Genomic DNA, 8803 nt, shown 5'->3' with positions numbered 1-8803 from the left:
CGAGAAGAACTTGCATGTCTGCCAATACTGTTGCACGTATTTTAATGGCACCCCGTTGTTGGAAAGGGTGAGAGCAGGTTGGAGAATGCAGTTCTGAAAGAACTCTATCATTATGGCGAACTTGTCTTCAAACAGGTTTGTGCAAAGGTCAATGGCATGATTGTTGGGTTTTATGGGCAAGAAGACCATTGCACGGCTGTCTGCACCGGTCGATTGCACATGGTTGTCGTTGTTTTGGGATTCGTGTGATGCTGAGGAAGCCATTGTTGGAGAAGTTGCAGGTTTTTGTTTGCAGGTCATCTGAAGTTCTTGAAGGTTTTGGAAGCATAAAGAATGAACTGTTGGAGAAGATGGGTATATATAAGTGGGGAAGTGGAAGGGTTTTGGGTTTAAGAAATATTATTTAAAAGATAATGATTATGATTGAGGACGTTTGGGTGAAAAGTTTGTGGTGATGTTGATCATGGCCGTAATCCTGCACATTGTCATAAATGCAGGTGGACACGTGTCTAAATGGGGTGGGTGGAAGGGTAATATGGAGGGTTGTCTAGGGAATAGGCTGTTGAAAGTGTCAGGCGCGTGTAGGATGACGTTTTGGTGATTTGGGATAATTAAAAATAATTATCCCAAATAATATCTCTTGAAGAATAATCCAAAAAAAATATTTAATATTTTAAATTCCATCTAATTGTAAGATAAATACTAATTACGAAGTTTTGGTCTTCTAAAAACACATGTTGTATAGTTTTTAGTCACAAAAGCTACAATTTTGTATAATCTTTAAAATGTTTTCAATTACAGATGGGTTTTTTGGGTACAAATGATTTTGTCATGGAATCAGAGGTGCTCTGGTTGGTCATGAATTTTGAGGGGGAACCAGAGGTCTCTGGTTAAGCGTGATGAATTATTCATCAATGGAATGTTGGGTTTTATGAATAAGAGACTCTGGATAGACAAACCAGAGGCTCTGGTTATGCATGGAAAACCCTTGGATTAAAAAAATATCCTTTATGAAGGACCAGAGGGGCTCTGGTTGAATGCAAGGGATGATTCATCATTTATATAGCATTTTGGTGATCCAGAGGCTCTGGATAAACAAACCAGAGGCTCTGGGTGGGAAAATGCATATCTTGTGCAATATGGATGCTTGATGATGAATGCAAAAATCCCCCTCAAATGATGCATATGGATGTGTATTGAGTTAAAAACTCCCCCTATAATCAATAAGGAGGTTGGATTTGATGACCAGAGGCTCTGGTCTATACAACTAGAGGCTCTGGTTGTGAATCATGATGCAAACATATATGGAATTTGATTAGGTTCATGTAAATGGATATGAAATTGGATGGGCCTTTGGGACCAGAGGGCTCTGGTTCCAAAGACTTTGAATCCAGAGGCTCTGGACTTTAGAACCAGAGGCTCTGGTTGAGAAGGCGATGCAAACATGATGATAGTATGTAATATAATGATGCATGTAAAGTCCAATTTGGACCAGAGGGCTCTGGTTCCAAAGGACTTGAAAACCAGAAGCTCTGGTCTTTGGAACCAGAGGCTCTGGTTGTATGAATGATAAAATTTGACTAAGTTATCTGTATGAATGAATGAGGGAGATCAAGTTTGAGACCAAAGAGGCTCTAGTCTCAAAGGATTGGAATCCAGAGGCTCTGGTTGTGAATGGGGGTACTTAGTGAAAAATCACAAAGCATTTGCTTTGGACAAGAGGGGCTCTGGTTCCAAAGACGATGAAAAATTTTGGCCAAAAAATGAACAAGTATTTCTAATTGGCCAGAGCTCTGGTCTTTAGAACCAGAGGCTCTGGGTTAGAGTACTTAAGGATTATGGCCATAATGATTTATCACTTGTAGGCATAACCATGAGATATTGAGGATCTCTGGTTTCAAACTATGGATTGCCTCTAAGTGGTGAGATTCAGCATACCCATCTTGCAGACAAGAAATAAAAATCTTTTCTCATCAAGAGCTTTTATGAAAATGTCAGCAAGTTGAATCTCTGTAGGAACAAAGTACATCTCTATTATACCTTTTTCGACATTGTCTTTCAGAAAGTGGTACTTTACATCGATATGTTTGGTCTTGGAATGATGCAGATGATTTGCAGAGATGGCTATGGCACTCTTGGAGTCACAGAGGATGAGAATCTTTTCATATTCAAAGCCATAGTCCTTAAGCTGAGTCTTCATCCAAAGGACTTGTGAACAACAACTAGCAGCAGCAACATATTCTGCTTTTGTTGTTGAGGTTGAAACACAATTCTGTTTTCTGGATGTCCAACTTACCAGCTTGTCCCCCAAGAGTTAACAGCTTCCAGACGTACTCTTTCTATCAAGCTTGCAACCTGCATGATCTGCATCTGTAAAAGCTATTAGATCAAAGCCAGAGTTCTTTGGATACCAGAGACCCAATGAAGGGGTTCCCTTGAGGTATCTAAAGATCATCTTGACTGCAGAAAGATGAGATTCCTTAGGATTAGCTTGATATCTTGCACAAAGACATGTAGCAAACATAATATCTGGTCTACTTACAGTTAGATACAGGAGTGATCCAATCATGCCTCTGTAGGTTGTTACATCCACAGATTTGCCTGATGGATCAGCAAACAACTTTGCTTCTGTAGCCATTGGTGTTCTCATCGATGATGAATTTGAGAGAGAGTATTTCTTCAGAAGGTCAGTCACATACTTGGACTGATTGATAAAAGTCCCTTCTGGAGTTTGTTTTATTTGAAGACCAAGGAAGAAACTATGTTCTCCCATCATACTTATCTCAAATTTGCTTTTCATCAGCTCTGAAATTTTTTCGCAATGTTTTGCATTTGTAGAACCAAATATGATGTCATTGACATAAATTTGCACAAGTAGTATGTCACCTTTATGCTTCTTGAGAAAGAGAGTTGTATCGATTGTACCTTTTTCGAATCAATTGTCGATGAGAAAGGTGGAGAGAGTTTCATACCAGGCCCTGGGTGCTTGTTACAGCCCATAGAGGGCTTTGTCAAGAAAGTAGACGTACTCTGGATGGTTTGGATCTTCAAACCCAGGGGGCTGCTGCACGTATACTTCTTTTTGAAGCTTACCATTTAGGAAGGCGGACTTGACATCCATCTAATAGACCTTGAAGCCTTTGTGTGCTGCGTAGGCTAGGAATATCCAGATGGCTTCAAGTCTTGGGACGGGAGCAAATGTCTCATCATAGTCAATCCCTTCTTCCTGGAAGTAGCCTTTGGCAACAAGCCTGGCCTTGTTCCTTATTACTATGCCATCTTTGTCCTTCTTATTTCTGAAGACCCATTTAGTTCCTATGGACGTCTTCCCTCTAGGTAGAGGCATGAGGGACCACACTTTGTTTCTCTCAAACTGGAGTAGTTCTTCTTGCATTGCATCTATCCAGTTTGGGTCTTGTTGGGCTTCAGAAATTTTCTTCGGTTCGATCATGCTCAGAAAGTTGGCGAAGAGGCATTCGCTAGCTGTAGCGGATATTGTCTTGACACCAGATGTTGGATCACCAATGATTTGGTGATGAGGATGGTCTTTTTTCCACTTGTTGCACGATTGGGTTTCTGGAGCAATAGGATGCAGTTTTTCATCGACCGATGGAACAACTTGCTCCTCCTCGAAGAGATCATCTCCAGATCTATCTTCTGGCTCTGGTTCTGGTTCTGAAGACACAGAAGAAGTAGAAGGTGAAGTAACATGAGTTTCAGGAAGAGATGTACCTTCAGCAATGGATACTTCATGTTCTTCATCGGCTCTGGAAGTAGGTTTAGCAGTAGGTGCATGTCCAGAGACTACTTCTTCTTCGAAGATGTCTTCAAATAAATGAGCTAACTCTGATTCATTGGGTTTGCCAATTGATGAATCAGAGGCTCTCTGTTGAAGTCCGAGTCCTTGAGCCTGCAGAGTCCCGTACACATCGTGCAGTGTCCATTGCTCCAGATCTTGGTTTGCCTGGAGAGACATCGTCAGATTTTCCATTCTGCTTTTTAATTTTTTTCTATTTAAACAATTGTTTACCCCCAAATTACTTTTTACGCTTTCAAAGAAATTACAAATAATCCGTCGTCTTCAAGCTTCCTCCCGCCATTGTTACACCTTCAAAGCTCTCAAACCAGTGTTTGAAACTCGATTCAGTCATCAACAGTTCATCCCATCTGTCAAGTAAGTTCCTCAAACCCTATTCTCAAACCCCTGATTAGAATCAAGAACTGATTCTTGAAACCCTAACCTTCTTAAACCATTCTTTTTCCCAAAAACCTGCTACCATGTCCTCCTCCAAGTCATGAAACTCCCAAACACATACCACAACCCACAAAACCGTTGAGGACACCAGTCAAAACTTGGTTCCTCTTCCAACCAAACCCAATAACCATGCCCTCCACCTCCAACTTGAAAACTTTGACCAAAAATACCATCCCATCATCAACATCCTCCAAAATCACTTCCTAAACCCTGCTTTGACTAATACGGATGACCATGTTCCTGAAAGGTACATTCAAGAATACTGGCAATCTTGCGCCATTACCGACTCTCAAAGAGGAATCTTTGGAGATTTCTATGTCTCTTTCGCAAAAGACTTTGTCACTGTTCGCATTTCAAGATCCATGTTTTCGCGGGTTCTTGAAATCCCAACGAAAACCGATCTAGGGCTTTCTGAGTACGCCCCTCTCCCATCTGGGGACGAGATAGTGGCATTTTTGAAATTTTTGGGGTACAATAGGGCAATCCAGTACCCGTCACAATATCGCCGTCAATACCTACCACCAATGTGGAACACTCTGTTCACATTGGTCAACAGATCACTGACAGGGAAGATTGGGAGCCTCGACATGTGCTCAACGAACGTTCCTCAAATCGTCTATGGTATCTTCTTCGACCTATCTTTGGACTACTCCTTGATACTCTACCCAGAGTTCAAGGCTGTCGTGGCCAAGAAGTGTCAAGAGGTGGCCAAAGGAAGACAGTTGCCATCTCTGCTATTTCCACGTTTCTTGGGTCTTCTCCTACGACCTGCTCTTGACGACAACAATATTGATGTAGGTCGTCTACCTGCTCACAAGATGAACGTGCTCACTCAATACAGGCCAACAGTTAACAAAGAGGGATACACAGCATAGAGGCCAATCCCAAAGAAGCTAATGGCCTATATGAAGACAAAGGAGATAAGGAGAGCGTACAGACGTACACGCAAGACACTAGAACCAGTGTCTCGAACCCCGGTACGCATAGGAACAGCCGATGAAGAAGAGAGAACTGAAAACACATTAAGGCCTCAAGCAGAGGGAGCGACGGTGAGAGCAGAAGAAGAGAGGGTGAGAGCAACGCAAGAGAGGGAAAATCAAAGAAAACGAGAGGAGGCAAGGAAAAAGAAATTAGAGAGGGAGAGGAAGAAGAAGGAAGAAGCAGAGCGAGCAGAGCAAGAGAAATTGGCTGAGCTTGCTCATGTACGACCATAGGTAGAGCAAGCAGAAAAGGCTCGCCAGGCAGAGATCGTTCGTCTGAGGGAAGAGGCCAGACTCAGAGCAGAGGAAGAAGCTCGTCAAACCTTGGCTCAACCCTCTAGTCTCAACCAAGGGAATGACCAAGAGCACTACGATGATGCTGCCAGGTCCTATACAAGTGAGGAAAGTGAGGAAGAAGAAGAAGAAGAGAGTGAATAAGAGGAGAGTGAGAAAGAAGAAGGGAGCAAGGAAGAAGAGGAGGAAGAAGAGGGAGGAGGTGCAGAAGTTGCTCTGCCTCAGGGTGAGCCAGAGCAGCCTAGAATAAATAGGCACACTCGTTTTACCACCCCAACTCCCAGTGCAAACGAATCATCTGACATCAGTGGTCGAGACACAGAGGTCATTGAAACAGAGGTGCACACCTTGATCCCAAGCAAACCTATTCAACCAGAGGTCGCATCTGCCTCTGGTTATATCAGCCAAAGGGAAGCCTCACCACAGGGAACACCCTCTCAAAAGGGTGCAACCTTTGAAAATATAAGTGATATGTCTCCCCATATCACCCCACTTTCCCATACAGAGGAATTTGTTTCCTCTGCACGTGTAGACTCCCACTCTTGTTCAGAGCAAGGAATAGGTGCACAAGGCTTGGAGATTCTCGACCATTCTCTAAGTCCACTCATGGAGAGTCCTCTGGCTGGCTCTGAACCAGCCTTGGATACTCTCTCTAACATAACAGAGGTAGTGAATTCTCCTCAAAGAGAACCACAAGGATCCTCTGGAAGTCCTTCCCCAACCAACACCAAACAAGTCGTGAATGAAGGCGTCCCTAGAATGGGGACTCAATTTGGCCCATGTGTTGAGCCAGAGGTTACACCACCTGCATATGTCACAAGGGAAGAGTTCCATTCCCTTTTCACCTCTATACGGTGCTTCTTGGAAGAGGTAAAACTCAGCATGGCCCGTGTAGAGTCGTCTCCTTCTGCACCTGCTCTGGATGAGATACGAGCATCCTTGGCAGTATTGAGAGCTAAGACTTTGATGAATGCTTCTTGTCTCGATACACTTATGGAATTGACGGCAAGAAATGAAGAAGCCTTGCGAGAGGTCATTGCATCAATACAGAGGGGTGAGGCGTCCACATCTCATGACACCCAGTCCCTCATTCCTTTGAGCGTACCTGTGGATTATGTCACACAGAGCGCAATGCATGCTGTGGGTGACAGACTTCTGTAGAAGGTGGCGGACTTCACTTCAGAATTCAATAGCAAACCCACAGAAGCAGTAGAGGCCATCAAAGTTTCTCCGACCAAGTTCAACTATCGTTCAGACGTCGAAATTCATCAAGTTGGCGATGCAGTCGAAGATCTCCTCAAAGTTTTGGAGCAGAGGATCAAGTCCATGCCTCAAGCAGAGAAGCAGAGGCCAAAGCAACGAATGGATCCATCTCCTTATGCTGAATCGTGGAAGAGAAGACGACTTGACGATGATGAGGACCCAGACCAGTCTGGTCCTCAAAATCGTCAAGAGGGGGAGAACTATCCCACAGCCATTCCAAGTATGGTTGCCCCCTCTACACCAATGTCCTCTGCCCCACGCCAACCAGCTCAAGATTATTCAAGGCAGAGGGCACAGAGCGAACCAGCACCGGGCAATGCAGAGGCGCTTCGAAAAGGGAAAATGCCCATGGCATCACAGGCAGAGCCAGCTGGGCTACAAAAGAACACAGAGGTCATAGATCCCTTATCTGTCTATGAATCGTCTGATTCTGACCTGGCTCTGTCCTCATCAACCGAATACGCCATGGACACAACTGCTCCAACAAGAGAACAAGAAGAAGAGGTGGTAGCTGTGAATGTCGTTGATCATTCACTCATGCGCATTCCAATTGTTGTTCCTCTAGAAGGCTTCACTGTTGCTGCTCCTCCACCACAACCACAAACACACAGAGCTAAGGTCCCTGCTCAAGGGACCACAGTTGTCACTCCTGCTATGAGGCAGCGGGTACCTGTCAAGCCAAACAGGGCAGACTTAGAAGGCACATCTAGTGGCCAAAAACAGAAGCATCCTTCTGATCATGTCCAAAAGATCAGGAAAAGCATGGATGCCATGTTCAAGTCAACTCCCCTTGATAAACCAATTAAGGACAAGGCAGACAGCGAGAAGATCTACCAGTTCCTCTACAACCTACGAAAAGGGACACCGGTCCAGAAGATCAATCTTCATCCTATGGTTCAAGAGCACATCAGGCAGAGATTCCTAGATCGCTACACTCAGCCCATCACTGCAGTTGACTTTGTCGATGGAATAAAGCAAGTTCTTGACATAAAGAAGGGTACCTTCGCGCATAACTAGATCATATTCTATGAGTATACAGCAGAGAGGTCTCGCGGACAGATCTGTAGGTTCATGGATTGTGACCTCATTAATATGAATATGTGGGATCTTCTTTCTCTGTACTACTTTACAGATCACAAGAAGGACAAGGGAGTCAAATACGTTGTTGCCAACTCTGCCATACGCCAAACAATGACAGACCTGCTCGACTTCAGATGCAAGTTCAACTTCCAACTAGCTCTGGATTTAGAAGTGGATCAACTGACTATCGCTGCACCAAATGAAGATCTGCAGGACATCAACAGCATCCCCTCCTGGATGGTATTGGTGGAACCAGAAGTGGGAGTGGTGTTTCGAAACGAGCATAAAAGGAAGATCTTCTTTCGAGACAACCAAAACTACAAATACTCCAACTCTACTCTTCGCTACATAAGAGACAACCTAGTCAGGAGCAGAGACAACTCCCCTGGAGCAAAGGAGCGAGCAAGAATTATCCTTAAGTCTATTCGCAACATGCTAGAGTTTTGTGAACTTATTAGGAAGTACATTAGACTTCAAAATGTTTAGGCCTCTTATCTTTTGTAAGTACTTTTCTACCTTTAATTCGATGTAATTTCCATTTCAAATCATATTGTACTTCTTTAGATAGTAAATGTAATTCAGAGGTTCCTTTTAACCTCTTGCTTCAATTGGAGACTCTGTTTTGTAATTAAAATAAGAGTCTGCCTTATTTACACTTAGGGGGAGATTGTTAGACCCCAACTTGTGAAAGTATAAGTAAGAAGTCTCTTACTCTAGTCGAATAGGACTTAGTCTATTTGAAGCGGTCTGGACTAAGAGCTCTCATGCAGAAGATCAAGAACCAGAGCTCTTACTCAAGAGTGAAGGTTCAATTCATACAGAGCCCGCGTTCTATCCCTGTGGAAGCTCAAGTCTTGTGCGACAAAAAACATAAGCGCTTGACTTAAAGAGACAACTCCAAGACCCAGATCCTCTACATAGTACATGCAGA

This window comes from Cynara cardunculus, assembly GCF_001531365.2.
Source record: "Cynara cardunculus var. scolymus isolate 2C chromosome LG 17, CcrdV1, whole genome shotgun sequence".
Lineage (NCBI taxonomy): Eukaryota > Viridiplantae > Streptophyta > Magnoliopsida > Asterales > Asteraceae > Cynara > Cynara cardunculus.
Note: the sequence above shows the minus strand (reverse complement) of the source record.